At 39.2% G+C, this 17,998-nt stretch overlaps 1 long non-coding RNA gene and 1 other non-coding gene across 2 annotated transcripts; both read right to left on the bottom strand.

Moving 5' to 3' along the window:
- Positions 1–6,761: 6,761 nt before the first annotated feature.
- trnal-uag (transfer RNA leucine (anticodon UAG)) lies at positions 6,762–6,845 on the bottom strand. Its single transcript has one exon. It is a non-coding gene; the product is annotated as a tRNA-Leu (tRNA).
- A 3,979-nt stretch (positions 6,846–10,824) lies between these two features.
- On the bottom strand, positions 10,825–12,189 carry LOC128634204 (uncharacterized). Its single transcript, XR_008397494.1, has 3 exons — positions 12,015–12,189; positions 11,026–11,785; positions 10,825–10,933 (listed from the first exon to the last, which is right to left on the bottom strand). It is a non-coding gene; the product is annotated as an uncharacterized LOC128634204 (long non-coding RNA).
- Between the last annotated feature and the right edge of the window lie 5,809 nt (positions 12,190–17,998).

Genomic DNA, 17,998 nt, shown 5'->3' with positions numbered 1-17,998 from the left:
ATCGTCAGTCCTTCTTCTCCCCTTTACTGGATCTGGATCTGGATCTGGACACTCATTATCAGCTTGCGCATCTCACTGCTGAAATCATGGTGCTACTTAACTTTCTTCGCAGCGCCCCCTCTGGAAATGGAAATGCGTGGCTCCCCCTCTCCGATACAGAATCTGCCCCATGAACATGTGTATTGATGCCTCCACACAGCCAAAACCCCTCTCCAGCTTTCAGTCTGAGGGAGATGTCATCTTCTCTGATCTGGGCCCCGACCCTTCTTCCCTCTTCTCACCTGTCAGTCCGCCCTACTCTCAGTGGTCCTCTCACTTCACCTTCGCTGACTATCCCATGTCCCCAGGACGCACCCCATTTTCTTCCCCCCACCGCTCTCCTCAAGATTACGCACCCACCAGTCCTGTGAATTATCAATAAAATTACATATTACTTTACTAAGTCTCCCTCATGTTTATTTCATGTCATTTTTATCCACAACATTTCCCCACTCTGAGGCTATAAAGCCTCATACACTACCTTAATTAAGCGGGTGTCTGTAGAGAAGCTGGTTCGTTCTGCTGCACCCCATGGCCGTCCCCCTAACCATAATTCCTAACCCTTAGCTTCTCCTTTCAACTATATATATTATCTCAAATCTAACTACCTTGATTATATGTTTGTTTGCCTACATCGATTATAAGTGTGATTAACTGAGTTCCCCTAATAATTCATTATTACTACTAAGTATGAGAGTGGCCACTGCAGTAACTACTCGATTGGATCTACACGTCCCTATCTTTCTCAACTAGGCCTGTCAGCCCACAGTTTTGTATTTGTCGGGACCTGCAGAGTCTTGCTTCCCCCCAAAAAAAACAACCCCAATCATATCGCAAACATTTTATGACATTTTATACCAATACAACTTGACAGTCTCTGTTGGCAGTATCTCTCTGTATGCTGTTTGTCTTCAGCACTTTACGTACTGTAGAGAGCCACCCTTTGGGGAGAGGTTAGGCTAGCACGTACACCCAGTGTATGGATCTTCACATCTTCTCACCCTGTCTGCCACTGACTTGAGAGTTCTACGATAGCAGACCCCCCGTTGACAGCAGCTTCGTACACAGCAGCTTCGTACCGGACCTTCACGTGTTCCCCACCATCTCGTCATTGGAGTAGCATCCTCCGGGGGTCGCATGTTCTTGTAGTACGCTGCTGCCTTGTAGTCAGCATTCTCTCGCTGCTCCGGGTCTCCCACCTCCGGGTGAACACCTCCCCCCGTTGAGGCGGTAACGCCTCACCCATAACAATGCACCCAGCTCTTTTCCTGTGAATAGATAGCTTCATACATAATAGTTAGTGGTCTCATATATGTTTTTGATTCATCTGCAATTACTCCAGTGGCAGTCCATCATGAGGAACAGACACAGACATGGGTCGACCCGTAAGCATTTCATGCTGTGTTAGATACATATTGCTGTTAGTCCGCATGCAGTGACCTAATAACGATAGGTCATTAGTGCAAGAGGTAGAGCATCTACCGAAATACGTTTAGTATCAGCACAAATTACGGTAACTTGAGATGGTATGCCAGATCTAGGACCTATCCCTGGTCAAGAAAATTTTTTTCAAATATCACACGGTTGCCTGCAAGTACAGAGATCACTCCTCTACCTTCCCCCTCCCACACTGGCTAAAACTCATGGGTATCTGTAATAAATACAGTGAGAAGTGCAGTCAGAATAAGAATTCAGTTAAACTATTTGCTCGATAAGTGGCGTTCCAACGGTTTTTAGAAAACCGCATTGCTTACAAACAACTCCAAACAGACAACACAATCCATGGGCCTAAACGTCAGTATTTATCTATATATTTATATATTAGCAGTTTTACCCTTAACCAGGTTGCACTCTGTAGTGATCGCTTTTAATTCAGCCAATTGGGCAGATCAGGGTGTTCATAATGTTTGTGAAATTTCAGACCCGAAACTTTTAAGCTTGAGGAAATATGAATTTCGGCTGGGCAATCATGAGTGTTCTCAGTGACTGGCTCCACAGAATTAATTAGGCACTACAACACTACAGTTGGTGTGTTTGGCACACTAATAGGTTTAAGAATTTCATTTTGGGTGGTACATAGATCAACCCCATATCCCCATATCTCCCCATGTCCTGTTCTTTCAAAATAGAAATGGCCTGGTGTGATGAACGTAAGATCAATTCGTGAGAGAGCAGTTTTCCCAGTGATCTGCACTAAGAGAGCATCTCCAGCCGCGGCACGCACCGTGCTGGCAATCCTTGTGCCACCAAATCCAATGTTTTCAATACATAAACTACAGCCCTGTAAGCGCCCCACTCTCCTGAGCCGGGACACCCCCCCCCAGCAGCACCCCCCCTTTCAGTCACATGTAAGACACAGTCTTTGTTGTAGTTTGCCAGCCATAGTACAGGTGCAAAGCATAAGTCCATTCAATGTCAGGCTTGTCCAAAGAACACCCGGATCTCAGGATGTTGTCATGTAGTGAGCAATCAGTGATCCACTGCAGACCATACTTGATAACGTCCAGGAACATTTGTTGCGCTTTTATGGGGCGGAGGATGACCCCAATCATGTCCTGACGGCCTTGGGAGCATGCAAGGGAGTCTATGACCACAGAGGAGTACACCGCAGGGGAGCCCACAGCCCCTGAAGGAGACGCTTCCAGGTGTACTACTGATCTAGGAATGTAAAGGGGAGTAACGGCCTTGAGCTCTCACATGCAGTCACTTGGAAAAAGCGCTGATCAATAATAATATCATGTGGAATGGAATGGGTTACAGTTGGGACATATACACACATATATATATATATATATATATATATATATATATATATATATATATATATATATATATATATATATATATATATATATATATATATATATATATATATACACATCATACTACAAATAATGGTTACTGGGTGGGTTGGTTGTACTGCAGGTGTTATCACAGCTTGCTGTAATAATGCTAGACTAAGTGGGCATGTCCCTTCATCCTTTTCTGAGGATTGAAGATATTGTTTACAGGACACAGGATGACTATACTTCACTTTAGCTTATTACAGTGTACATGTTACTTGCTTCAACCTTATGTAGCCCATAATGTGCCAGGTATGTTAGCGCGTTCATGATGAGGGGTGCCATCATCACCGCCCACTTTGGAAACTGGAGACAGACAACTGGGAACACACAACTGCTAAACTCCTCATTAAATGTTCAATTTATGCATCAGATCTAGGCCTATTAAAACGGTGAATATTTATCAAGTGATTTACTGTACCCTGATTTTAATAATGCAGAAAGCCATTCACAAACAATTCAAAATGAGGAGTTCAGTTTTTAACGTATTAAGACTTCTGATGTTTACAGAGCACTCAAATTGTTCGATATACACAAATCACAAGGTCCTGATTGTGTGGAATCTGTATTTCTAAACTTATGAGTTGATATTATTTCATCTCTTTTAACTTATTGTTTTAATCTTTCATTAGACAACGGGGTTATACCAGAAATTTGGAAATCTACTTTTTCTTATTAAACCAGGGACATCCCACTATAATAGATCATTACAGTCCAATCCCAAAGCCTCCTGTCCTATGTCCCTTTTAGAAAACCTTTTCCAGAAGGCCCTCTGCAGAGTATGCCTCAAAGACTTTCCTGGAGCAGTAGAAGTATTTAACATCACCAGCCTGCTAAAAGAAATGCACAGAGGAGCCATCACCCAAGTAACGAGAATTTGGCTGACCACAAGCTAAACAGGATCTAATTTGTTTTTTTGGTGTCTTCTCAACTGCTGCCTGCGTCAGAGGTACGTCTTCAGGGACACCACTAGCAGGTGGATTGAACGGAGCGGGAGGCTGTATTGTTCCTGACCACATCTTCTCTTTGAGGTGTTGACTTCTCTTGCAAAGAAGGATTGTCTTTAATGCTTCTTGCCTCTTCAGATGAGCCCCGAAGTAAATCACCTGATGGGCCTCTCCTGAAGGACACGTTGATTCTCCCAGGGATTTTTTTTTCTTCATGCTGATGGCCTGAATAGTACCCATAGATATGAACAATTAACATAAATAAATATATAAAAATAATTTACTTAGTTATGCATTATGTTTTGTAAAGTAAAATTATAGTAACTGATTCTTTTAAAATAACTTGACAGTTTTCATATTAGAGTAAAAGATCAATGACCCAAAATTTAATTATACAACTATTGAAAAGATACACATCTACTCTAATATATTCTAACTTAATCTAACATAACTGTGATCTGCTCACTTGTTACCAAAAGACTTTATTTTAAGTGTGTGTTTGACTACTGAATAAACAACAGACACTGAACAGTAGACAATAGAAATTCCACTCGGCATACAAACGTATAATGATATTCCTGAATTGACCCTACATATATAGTTTAAACCATTCAAATGATATCCATAACATACCAATGTTTCTTTTGAGTAAATAAGCAATTTTGTTATTTATAAGTTGCTTTGGTTAAAAGCGTCTGCTAAATGAATAAATGCAAATGTAAGTGTATAGTTCACTTTACCTGCCGCCTAAGAGCGCTTTTTATTCTCAGGTAAAATGATGAATGTTAATCGCTGTCTGGGGAAAAAAGAAATAATAAAAAAGAGATGAAAGCCGAAAAAATAAAACCAATAAAGTATTAACTGTTTTACGCGGTAGCGGAGGCAGTTCAAAATGTAGATCTTCAAAAAAAAAAAAAAAAAAAGAAAACACCAAGCTTCAGAACGGCGCCATGGAATCAACATGTGGCGAAAGATATATTGCATCCGTAGTGATAAGGACTACTACTGAGAATTAACTGGAGAAGTTAAGGATAACTACTTTCTGCTCTGGGAAAGTTAAGCAGAACTACTTTCAGCTAACTACGCTGGCAGCAGTAGGATTTGAACCCACACCCCCGAAGAGACTGGAGCCTAAAATCCAGCGCCTGGACCACTCGGCCACACTACCCCAGGCCAACGTGGCGGTATACCCGTTCGTGGTAAGAAGGTGACCGGATCATCCCACCGGACGACAAGAAATCTGGCATGGGCACGACAAATGGGCTGTTGTGAGACTCAAGTGCCTTTCGCTTAACCAGCTCTGGCGGAGACATCTAACCATTTCCAGCTGAAGACAGAGCTAAGGCGTGGTCATTTGGATGCGATTCGTCTAGGCTTAAGACCCCATGGTCCGCGGTCACACCGGTAGTGTTTGCGGAAGACCTCTTCTGCTATGCATTTGCCAATGCGAGAGAGGCCTTTAGTTGCTCAGAAGTTACCCTGGGATCCGTTGTGACCTCATGGACAATTACATGTCTTGCTCTTGGAGTGATCTTTGGTGGTTGACCACGCCTGGGGAGGGTAACCATGCTCGTGAATTTCCTTCGTTTGTACACAATCTGTCTGACTGTGGATTGGTAGAGTCCAAACACTTTAGAGATGTTTTTTTTTTCTTTTACTTTTCCAGCCTGATGAGCATCAACAACTCTTTTTCTGAGATCCTCACAAATCCTCCTTTTTTCATACCATGATACACTTCCACAAACATGTGTTGTGAAGATCAGACTTTGATAGATCCCTGTTCTACAAATAAGACGGGGACACTCACACCTGATTGTCATCCCGTTGATTGAAAACACCTGATCCTAATTTCCCCTTCAGACTAACTGCTCATGCAGACGCCAACAATGTCTGCACAATGCATGCTTCCTTTACAGAATGCGCTTAAGCAAGGTCTTTACAAGAAAAATAGGGTCCAAACCCACATGGGCTGTGCCCAGCGGATTGGCAGTTCATCACCTTAACCTCTTGCTGACATAGCTCACGCGTATGAAATTACATCCCAGTGTGTGGAGCAAAAAAGAGGTGTCGGCAGGTTCTCTGCCACTGTCGTCTGGACTGAGGAATGCGTTCTGCGTTGACGGACCTCCGGAGACGCAAGAGCCTTACAGCAGCTGTAGCCAAAAAGCATTGAAATACAGCTCACGGCTGCGAAACACGTAGCCACAGTGCTAGCTTTTCACATTTCTCCACCCGCTCTAGTGCTAGCTCAGGGACCTTTACAAAGCTTTCCGTTTGTAGGCCTTGTAGGTGTGAGACAGACTGCAACAAAGCCAGACATTGTTGTAAAAAGGAGGCAAAGTCACAAGCTTGCGATGAGATTCAAACCCACACATGCAGAGCACAACGCATTAGCAGTCCATCACCTTAACCTCTCAGCCACCTCGTCCAAGGCCCACTGCTTTTAACGAAAACTATGCAAATGAGGGATTAATGTTCGCTGCCTAGACGACTGCTTCTCAAATAGATTTTAGTCAAGTCTTGAGGTATGAGCTGTGCTGTCATATAAACTGAAGGGTGACGATGCGGCGAGATGGCCCAAAGGTCTCACAGAACGGGACAATTCCATAGTTGAGCCGTCGCAATGCAATCCAATCCTTGGGCGGCTAGGTACCGACTACCTATGGACTGCCCATCTCAGCGAGTTAAATTTCTTTGGAAAATGTAACTTTTACCCGTAACCCTGAGAAGGATTACGCGGTATAGAACATGGATGGATGCAAATGTAACTTTTATTCTTACCTAAATATACACAACGACTGTGGAAAAGGGGGGCATGAATTGGGACGTTCGTGAGGCAGCATGCTAAATGGTGTATGGCATGAAAGCGTGGGAGAAAAACCTGCATAAAGCCTTTGGAGACAAGACATCTCCCACCATAAGCTAACAACCCTGGCAGCGGTGGGATTTGAACCCACACCCCCAAAGAGACTGGAGCCTAAAGCCAACGCCTTGGACCACTCGGCCACACTATGCCAGGTTGAGGTGGTGGTATACCCATTCGTGATAAGAAGGTGACCGGGTCATCCACCGGACAATATGAAATCTGGCATGGCGCGACAAATGGGCTGTTGTGCGACTCAATCTCTCTCAAGGATATTCAGCTGGGCTGCCGTATTTGCGGAGAACGCGCTTAAACGACAACTCCGTCTAATACACACAAAGGCTCTTTTAAGAGTCACTTCATCGTCTCAGAAAACAGCTAATTTTATTTCTTGGACTGTTTGAATATTTAGAACGTGGTACAGAGAGAAGGGGACACATAATATATATATATATATATATATATATATATATATATATATATATATATATATATATATATATATATATATATATATATAGATAGATAGATAGATAGATATAATAAAAATGCTTTATATTTCTATCAACATGCGGGGGTATAGAAATGTTTATTATTCGTTATTAATGAGTGAACTTTATTATGATAAATATACTGCTATGTATATTACATAATGTTTGTTTGTTTTATAGATGATGATGAACAGTGCAGAAGAGCCGTGTATTGTCCTCATGTGAAAACTAGACAATGCACAGTAATAACGCCGATGAGCTGTGTCTGTGTACAGTAGCCCAAATCTGCCTTCTGTTCCAGGCGGCGTTGTGTCTTGTGCTGGATGGAGCTTGACTGCCCTCGTGTGTCCAGTTTAAATATTAGAATGTGGTATGGAGAGAAAAGGACACACACACACACACACACATACACACACACACACACACACACACACACACACACACACACACACACACACACACACACACACACACACACACACACACACTGTTTGTTTTTATAGATTAGCCGTTAACTGTGGTTATGTCCGAACAATACAATGCACAGTAATGAGCTGTGTCTGTAAAATAGCACAAACCTACCTTCAGTGCTGGATGGAGCTTGACTGCCCTCGTGTGCCCAACCTCGGGAACGCAATTTCCCAGCAGTGGTATTCTGTCATAAGAGTACATTTGTAGTTAGGCCCGAGTTGGTTAAGAAATATTATATGGTTTATATTACTGTGTCCTCTTTTTAACTCGTTCATGATCATTATTGTATACATTACAAAGATAAAGGTAATGTTCTTCCCTATTTGTGGATATTCTCGAAGTGAAATAGATGAGGCCACCTAGGGAACACTAAGTTATCTAGGAGCAGTGATGAGAATGACATGTCTAATAACATTAGAAATACATTAATACTGTTATTATAATGGAAATCAAGGTGTGCACTTTAACATTATAAAATATACATACACAGCAAAATCCACAGAAACAAATCCACTCTATTGGAGTTTCATTTCAACACTTTTAAAGTGTCCGGAGGGGTCCACACTCCACAGTGTCATTTTAACACTTTAATAGATTTCACATCAACTCTTTGTATAGTTGAAATTGAACACTACTCAAGTGTTAGTTTCTCAACACCAGTGTGTAGTGTTAGAAATTAATTCTCATAGGAGTAATTAATTAAATCTCATAGTGTTAATTGCATACTATTAAATGAGTTGCCTCTAACACTATAAAGTGTTAATATGCTACTGCACAATTAAAGTAACATTTAAATGATTACAAATCTAAAAGGCAAATAAAGAAAAAAAACAAGTTGGTTGCTTTAATAGTTTTCTTTTTTCAAGGGCGTTAACATTACTGACCCCTCAGGTCAAGTCTTTCTAAATATAACAATTGGGCACTATGTACTCTCTTTGATTATTCTCATTAGAGCACTGCTGATCAAATGGCCTAAAGTGTGTCAGTTCATTCACAGAGATGACAGAAAACTCATCCATTTGGTTATCTTCTATACAGTATGCATTGAAGTGGTCATCATAGTACATCATTTTTACATTGCAGGAAATAATGAAAGCACTCTCTTCATATATTATTATATAACAGATCTTTTTGAACACAGGGAGATCATAGGTACATCCAGTGCATATGACCACACCAACCTGATACTCAGTACCATAATGTCTGACCCACTTTGTACTTGTAACACTCAAACAGGCTTCTAAATATAATGTCTGACTGAGTTCTTCCCCACCTTGCAAGTTACAGATGGTTTTTGATGTAGGACCAAATTCAAACCTTCTAAAACAATCATTTTCATAGTTAAATGCCAATTGACGTTGATGTTGCTTTACTAATGATTTAATGAGATTCTTGAAATTTTTGCAACATCTTTTGAAAATATGGTGCTTAGCTTCAAATCGCATTCACCACATATGGATAAGAGGGCCAATTTTTTTATGCATCTCAGATAGTGCATCATCAAGTGGTGCTTGGGAATCGACCTCTTGTCAGGAAACAATTCTTTGAATAGAGTATGGTGATCACAGATCAGATGTTTTAAGTAACATATCATCCCATCAGTTATGGTGTAGGAAAACACTATATTGACAATCTGTATCAAAAGTAGGAGAAAGTTCCAGTGATTGTTATTCCTTTCAATGACCACCAAATATCAGTGGAGTGTTGTGCAGAAGACACCATGACTGTATGGCATTCAAACCCAGGTGTTTGCACTTATCATCCATTTTTAACCCACTTGGTTTGTTTTTACGGTCTGTGTAACCATAATTAAAGCTCTGCATCCTGTTTAACAAGGTACTCAAAAACCAGTTTAAGTTCATACTGTACCACACCCTCTAGCAGATCATGCATGATGTCAACAGCATAGTTATCAGTACAATGGAAATACTGTAATGAATTGAGCACACATGACTTTTTGACACCATATATTGACCGCAGTTCAGGATTTTCATTTAGTGCCTTACAATGTTCAGTATGAACCTCTTTGGAACGGAAAATTAACTCAGAATGATCTTCAGTAAATATAGATTGAACTTCTTCCTTACTAATTAAACAAAGCCTACAGAAATTAGTTGCACTGAAATATTACACAAATCCCAGTAAGCCATTTAAAGCCAAATTATCTCCTGTTACTTGAATTACTGAGCCAAACAATGGTGGTTCAAAACAAGGAAGCTGTATGCCTTCGGCTTCTAAGATTTTCAGGTCATCAATAAGGGGCTTTAGTATCACATCAAAACCGTATGTCTTAAGATCTTCCGTGTAGAATCAAGCTGCAAGATGTACATTAATCAGTACAGAGTTACACTTGGATGGAAGATACAACCAAGTTTGTGGATCCCCCTCTTGGAACCTAGAGGGTTAGCAATTTCAAAATCGTTGTAATAGAGTAGAATCTGTAGAGTGTGCTTTTGCTGCGAGAACAGTGCATGGTTTTGGAAATGATAACAGGCGACCTGGCTCTCCACATTTTAAATGTAACTTTTTGCTAGGATATAAACCATGTTGAAATTTTAAATGTTGACGAAGAGCCAAACAAGTTCTGAGGTGTGCTTTACATACAAAACACGTGAACATCTTCAAGGCTGTTAATCTCGCTGCAGCAATCATGCTCGAAGTTCTTTAACACGCGGGCTCTGCTTTGCTCTTCCGACATCGATGTTATAGATGGTGGTTTGGATAAATGTGTAGAAATCTCAAAGAGCTTCATCATATGAGAAACTGAAGACATAGTGAGCTTTGAACAGTTCATCAAAAGCTGCCACTGACGTGTGCGCCTTACATGGGATCGGTTTTGGGTCGATAATAACGTAGAACTTCTGGATGTCCTTCTTTCACTCACCGATGCAGAGGAGGAATGGTTGTCTTGTGTCAGCACTCTCAGTGAAGGTAGTCACACTGGCTCCTTCCTGAAGGTCCGCAAAGGGACATAAAATAAATATGAAAATAAAACTGCATGTTTTTTTTTACATTATCACTAGCACCATCACATCTTGTTTGCAGGTGGAGTAAGCAAAATGAGATGCAGGTCTCAGAATCCCAAAATAACCTACACCTCAAGAGCTCCTAAAATTAAGATCTGATGTTTAAATATTAACTTTTGCATATCTTAAAATAGCTCACAAGATGGCTGGTTGCTTGAGCTGAACTGATCTTGGATATTTTTTTTCTGGCCTCTTGAGGTTAGAGGGAGCAGATGCAGCTGCAAAAGGATTGAAGACATATCGCTGTCCCATCCTAAAGACATCACAAAATAATTAAATGATCTCTCTTTAATTATTTTTTTAAAGACTGGAACATTTTTAAAATACATAACAATTTATACTGACCATTTTAGTCCTCAGGTTCAGGTTCAGTTCCTGACAGCAGCTCGCCCATATTCTTAAGAGTCTTGCAGTCTGCAATGATGTTTGGCTTGAAGAATGTTGACCACTTTGCCAGGAAATTCTGAGACACTTCGTCACCAAACATCAGGAGAAATCGTGGTCGATCTATAAACAAGGTTTATACAGGTTTAAACATAACGGACATAAATGGATGAAAGGTCAAATGCTAAAAATTCAGATCTGCTGTGTTATTTATGCATACATTTGGGATATAAAAGATTAGAACGTTGAATTTCTCAGTTTGGACCGGCCTGTTATTGTTATGGTGATCATTGAACAACTCCTTTCTCTGCTGTACCAGTGAACTCCTTTAATAACTACAGAGAAGGTCATTTCCTTTTCAAAACTACTTCCAAAGCTAAAGATTTTCTTACCAATCCAGATACAGCAAGGAAACGAGTGAACAAATCCAGGACTGAAGATGATGCATCCTCACAGACCATCTTCTGTCAATACTGGAAAGTCGCTCATCTTCTCTTTGACCACAGATTCATCAGTGGAATATCGTATTGTAGATATCGCCTCCCTGCACTCCTCACCAAATCGCTGTTGACAGAATAACAGAGATTCTCGTCTGGTTTTTGGACCATCCTGAAGAACAGTCTTGGAATGACACTGGGAGCCAGCACAGGTGTTATGTTGAACTGTCTTGATCCTCCATGCAATGAAGCCAGTATTACCCTAAAGGATCATAGTAGTGTTCCTGTTTAAGAAAAGACCCAAACAGAGGCATCTCGTTCTTGGCTTCAAGAATGAATTACTCAACACAATAAGTTCACACAATGACTATATAAAATTACAAAAACAAGTGGAAAATACAAAGCTGAGCAACCTATAAACACTCATCTAAAACAAGATCATTTTAACTTTAAAACTATAAAAGGGAAGAAAATATAAAAACACACTGGTTTGGGTTTTCAGACAGAACTTACATATCCATGTTTGGAGAAAGGATCTTGGAAGTATGGAAAAAGTGTCACAATTCCCAGTGCATAACTGGTCCTCACACTTGAGGATGGAATCCTCCTTTCAAAATAAATCAGTTTACTTTGCAAGTGTGTATGTTTTGCAAGAAGTTAAAGGATAAATTCCCCTTTTATAGCAACACAGAATAGCATTCTTTATCTGTGCCACATGAATCTGTTGTGATGATAAAGGAAGGGAAGTGACCTCCAATTCTTACCCATGTAGCTCTAACATGTCTGCAACCAGGACGTTCACCATCTGTTTATGTGTGGCATCTGTTAGTGTTTTGGTCTTTTCATACTCCATGAATATTTCCTCACCCTTTGGATTGACCCTCAGAACACAATCAACTTTCTGCTAAAACATCTTACATTGTTATGACATGCTCGTGGAAATTTAAGAGGATTTTTAATGCCTTTCCTTTATGTCGAGAATACATTTACAAAACACTTCTACAGATAAGTATCAATAATAAACAATTATGTAATTGAGGATTTTAAATGCATTTATTCAAAGCTTACCTGTCTTGCTTCATTCTGCTCCATTAACCCTGTTGGGTTCCTCCTCTTTCTTCTGGACTCCAGGACAATTGTGGAATCTGATGAATGGGATGAAGCTGGGGATAGTGGAGTCAGTACAGAGGAGGATGCTTGATCTGAGACCAGCTGAACATCCAGATCTACAAAATCACAGACAGAACAAAATCAATTTAAATGTACATGTATTTATCAGTAACAAAAGCATTTCAACAAATACTTGAATGGTTACATAAAAAAATATAAAGTATATTATCTTCATTAAGTACTTTCCATATACGAATAAGATGTACTTAACGTAATGATCAATAGTATAGCAAATGATAATAGTTTGAGGTCCTTCAAAAAGATATTTTAGACTCTGCTCCTAGGTAACTTCATGTGTTCCCTACGTGGCCTCATCTATTTCACTCAAGAATATCCACAAATAGGGGAGAAGATTACAAAAATAAAGGTAATGTATACAATAATTATCGTGAACAGGTTTTAAAAAGGGGGGAGAGAGAGTAATAGTAATCATGTAATATTTCTTGGCTTACCACAAACTTGGAACAGAATACCCCTTCAGGGAAACTGCCGTTCCTATGTTTGGACACACGAGGGCAGTCAAGCTCCATCCAGCACAACGCCGCCTGAAACAGAAGGTAGGTTTGGGCTATTTTACACTGACGCAGCTCATCAGCGTTATTACTGTGCATTGTCTAGTTTTCACGTATCAAGGACAATACACGGAGCTTCTGAAATGTTTAACAGCATCATCATTATGATTTAATTTTTAAAGAACGCACCCTCTTCTCTAGACATGGAAATGTTGGGGTTTTTTAAGTTTACATTGTCACAAAGCAGCTGTACAGATATCTGGATATATTATTTCAGTGTCCATTCTTAAACACGACAGATGAACAAACAAAGAAACTAACCACATGAAAATGATTACACACTACTCCGTTCAAATGAATACAGAGGCCAGCTCAGATACCACAACGTTTAAAAACCCCGACATTCGCGGCGTCATAAAGGGAACAACCGTCAAGCATACCATCAGGAAACTTATAGAACTCTGAACGTGACGTCATAACAGATCTTATGGCTCGCTGCTCCGATTTGACTATATATGTCTGTGCGCGCGCGCCGGGGAGACTGACCTAGACACGGTATAAGGACAGCACACAAACACATTTAAAACATATTAACACATTAACATTATCTCATGTACATAGCAGTATAGTTATCATAATAAAGTACACAAATTTACTGCTAATAGTAACATTATTAATGTCTTTCTAATCTTATTAGTCATTTCATTCTCATCACTGCTCCTACGTAACTTCATGTGTTCCCTAGGTGGCCTCGTCTATTTCACTCGAGAATATCCACAAATAGGGAAGAACATTACAGAGATAAAGGCTTAAAATTGCTTGAATGATAAAAAGTCAATAAATACGAAATCACTAGATAACTTTAAAGGGTTTATTTTCTACAGAACATGAATACAATCCTTTCACTCAAAATAGGACTTCCCACTGCAGACCCTCCTCCAACGTTTTCAAAAAAGCTCCTACCGTCATATCTAGCGACTTTTTAGACAAACCTTAGCTACTTTCTGTAGAAGAGAATGGCCAGTACTGCCCGGTGAGTGTGAGGTCCTGCTTTCCCCCCGGAGACACGCCTCTCTCTGCGGCTACTCTGTTCAGTGAGGGGCAGAGAGGAGCAGCACATTCATTCACTTCTAACTTTCTCTCTGAGAGATTATTTTACATGGAAATATAGCACGAAATCACAGTGCACTCGTTGTCTTTAACTTATGTGTGTGGTGGTTTAGTCAGATGACGTCACGGTTATAAAATCTGAATGTTAGCAGTGTAGATCAGCAGCTTGGAAAAGGTTTGAAAGTGACTGCTGGTGAACATGTAGTCTCTTATTGGGCCGTGGTTCAGTCACTATTTCATACTCGTCCTGTTGTCTGACAACAGAAACAGAAAAAATACGTAAATGAAAACAGCTTTATTGGGAATTTGGCTGTAAAGGGCTGACTTTAGGCAGAATGAAAATACGATGTAATGATGTAATGAATATGCTAATTAGTGCATGACATCATCTAGAAACGTGTGGACACAGTGCTCCTGTCACTCACTTGGAGTATTTTAACATTATAGTGAAGATGAATCAGTGCCTGGGAAATACAAATTTAGTCCATCACGGCTGGGAAAAGGAGCTATATTAAAATTGGCTGTGTTTTTTAAAATTATTATTATTAATAAAAATTTTTGGGAATTTAAAAAGAAGAAATAAAGAATATGTTTGAATGACATCTCTTGTGTAGTCTGTGAAAACAAAAGCATACACAGTATTTGAAAAGTGCTTGAAAGTCCTGGAATTTCATTATGAAGCATCTGTACAGACCCTGTTATATGTACTATGTGATTGATGTATTAAACATTCCTCTTGATTTCTGGGTTTAGCATAGTTATACCTCGGTTTGAGTTTAAAACAATAGCTAGATTTACTGGTAGAATAATGCTAGTTAGGTTTCTCTCACAAATATTATTGAGTAGATAAAGTATATTCAGTAGCTTTTCTGGGATAGTGAGAATTTAGGTTAATATAGTAGAAAACAAAACACTCAGATTACCCTGGTTGTAAGAACTGCTCATTCATCTGTACACCTTTACAGTTTTCACTGCAGATATATCATCAGCTTTCTTGAACAATACTCAGAATCCTTGTCACCTCCCAGCCAATCAGTCATCAGTCATGATGAATTTTTGTATGGTTGGAAGCATGTTTAAAACACAGAAAGTGCTGAGATCATGTAAGAATGAGGTTTTACTCACTGGCATAAATGTGTTCACTTTAAACTTTGTTCCTTCCCTTAAACACTTACCTGCCTGAGAGTTTCCAATGTTTGTAGAATGATGATTCTCAGTACAGCACATTACCAAATATCAATGGGATTTTAATTTATTTATTTATTTATGACAATTATGGGATTTTCTAATTTATATAATATGTGAACATTTTTTTTTTTTTACATGATTTTACACCTTATCTTATTTGGCTCATCAAGGTTCAGAGCATTCCATTCTCTTAAATCAACATTTCCCATTGTTAGTATCAGAATCTTATTTAACATGCAACATATTCAATAATCTGTAACTAAGACTCAATAAAGAAATTCTCATTACACAGTGTCCAGAATGTCTCTGAAACACTTCAGCCTATGATTAGCCATGGATTCCTGGGAGGACACTGTAGCAGTCTCTGAGGATTTCTACTTATCACTTCACTGTAAAAACAAACAAACAAACAAAAAAAAAAAAAAAAACAACCCCAAACCATTAAATGCTGGCTTCATCTTCTTTTAATTTGATTGTCAGTGCTCAACTCAAACCAACAGCAGTATTATTAATAATATCAGGAATGATTGTGTCTAAAATCAACCACTGATGATATCCCACTTGTTTGTTTCTAGATTGTATGATTTATTTAGCCAAATCTAAACTCACCTCTCCATTTGTGTAACTGGATACTCAGGATAATAAAATTTCACTCTGATTTCCATCCACCCCCTTCCATTTTCTACATCTCCTATCATACAGGAACCTTGAGCCTATCCCAGAGATCATAGGGCACAGGACAGGGTACACCCTGGACAGGGTACCAGTCCATCGCAAGGCACACTCGCATACACATTCACACACCCATTCCTACACTACAGACACTTTGGACATGCCAATCAGCCTACCATGCATGTCCTTGGACAGGGGTCATGCAGCAGGCCAACAACCCTAAGCACAAAAAGCACATAAGGGTCCACCAAAGTATGGTTAAAAGAGAATAAAATTCATGTTTCAGAATTTGCCAAGTCAATGTCCTGACCTTAATAAAATAGAAATGTTGTGGAAGGACCGCAAACAAGCAGGTCATGTCAGGAAAATCACCAGCATTCCAGAGTTGAAGCTGTTCTGTACTGAGAAATGAGCTAAAATTCTTACAAGCCTATGTGCACGACTGATCAACAGTAAAAACAGGGAAAATGTTTAGTTTCGGTTATTTCTGACCAAGGGGTTCACACCATATGCCGAAAGCAAAGGTTCACATAGGATCACATAATAGAAAGAAAACATTCTACACACCGTTATACCACCAGCAGCAGTCTGGACGGTTGACACAAGGCAGGTTCATGCTGCTGATGCCAATGTCTGACCCTATCATCTACATGTCACAACAGAAATCAAGATTCATCAAAATCAGGCAATGTTTTTCCATGCTTCAACTGTCCAGTTCCAGTGAGTCCACGCCCACTCTAGCCTCAGGTTCCTGTTCTTGGCTCACAGTCAGGAGTGGAACCTAATATGGTTGTAACTTATCCACCTCATTTGGTTAGACGTATTGTATGTTGCAAGAGGGTTTTCTGCTCTCCACACTTGTAAAGAATTATCATTACCATAGCCTTTCTGTCAGCTCGAACCAGTCTGTCCATTCTCCTCTGTCCTCTCTCATCAACAAGGTGTTTGTTTTTCTCCACCATTCTGTGTAAACTCAAGAGATTGCTGTCTGTGAAAATCCCAGATCAGCCTCTAAAATTCTCAAACCAGCTCGTCTGGCACCAACCAGACGAGCCATCCCATCATCACTGAGATCACTGAGATTCTGATGTTTGTGTGAATATTAACTGAAGCTTACTGAAATACTTACCTGTATCTGCATGATTTTATGCATTGCACAGCTGCCACACGAATTAGTTAAGTTCTTTTTCAAACACATCCTGCAAAAGCAAATAAGATCGGCACTCCAGCTGCTTTGAGTAGCCTAATGCAAAATGTATTCAAAATACTATTTTTAAGAACTCCAAAACACCTGAAACTGGATTCAAGGCACTGTATACAGTGTTAACACCATCGAAGTCACCATTTAATTACATATGTTTCAACAGTTAAAATATATAATAAATAAATAAATAAATACATTATTATTATTATTATTATTATTATTATTATTATTATTATTATTAATTATTATAAATAACTATAAATATAATATAATATATGTTTAATTATAAATTATAAATAAATATTATTATTATTAATAATAACAATAACAATAACAATAATAATAATAATGATATGTGTAATTTATATAGCTCCTTACTCATAACCAATGTTGCTTTACAATTACAAAGTTTCAACAAAACATGGAACATGCGGTAGACTAGATTTGAGAAAAAATATTATTTATAGTTTACAAAGAAATATTAAATTTCTCATCAAAACACGATTACACTGCTTATGCTAAGCTTAATTTACACAAGTTTCTAATTACAAGATTGAATTATATAAAGTGAGCGCGATCAATTCATGTAGTATTAATGTAAACCCATTACATTATGAAATCTTGTGGGGATGTTGGCACTG

The sequence above is a fragment of the Ictalurus punctatus genome, chromosome 12, assembly GCF_001660625.3.
Source record: "Ictalurus punctatus breed USDA103 chromosome 12, Coco_2.0, whole genome shotgun sequence".
NCBI lineage: Eukaryota > Metazoa > Chordata > Actinopteri > Siluriformes > Ictaluridae > Ictalurus > Ictalurus punctatus.
The sequence above is the reverse complement of the archived record's forward strand: the minus strand, read 5'-3'. Positions and strand labels throughout refer to the sequence as shown.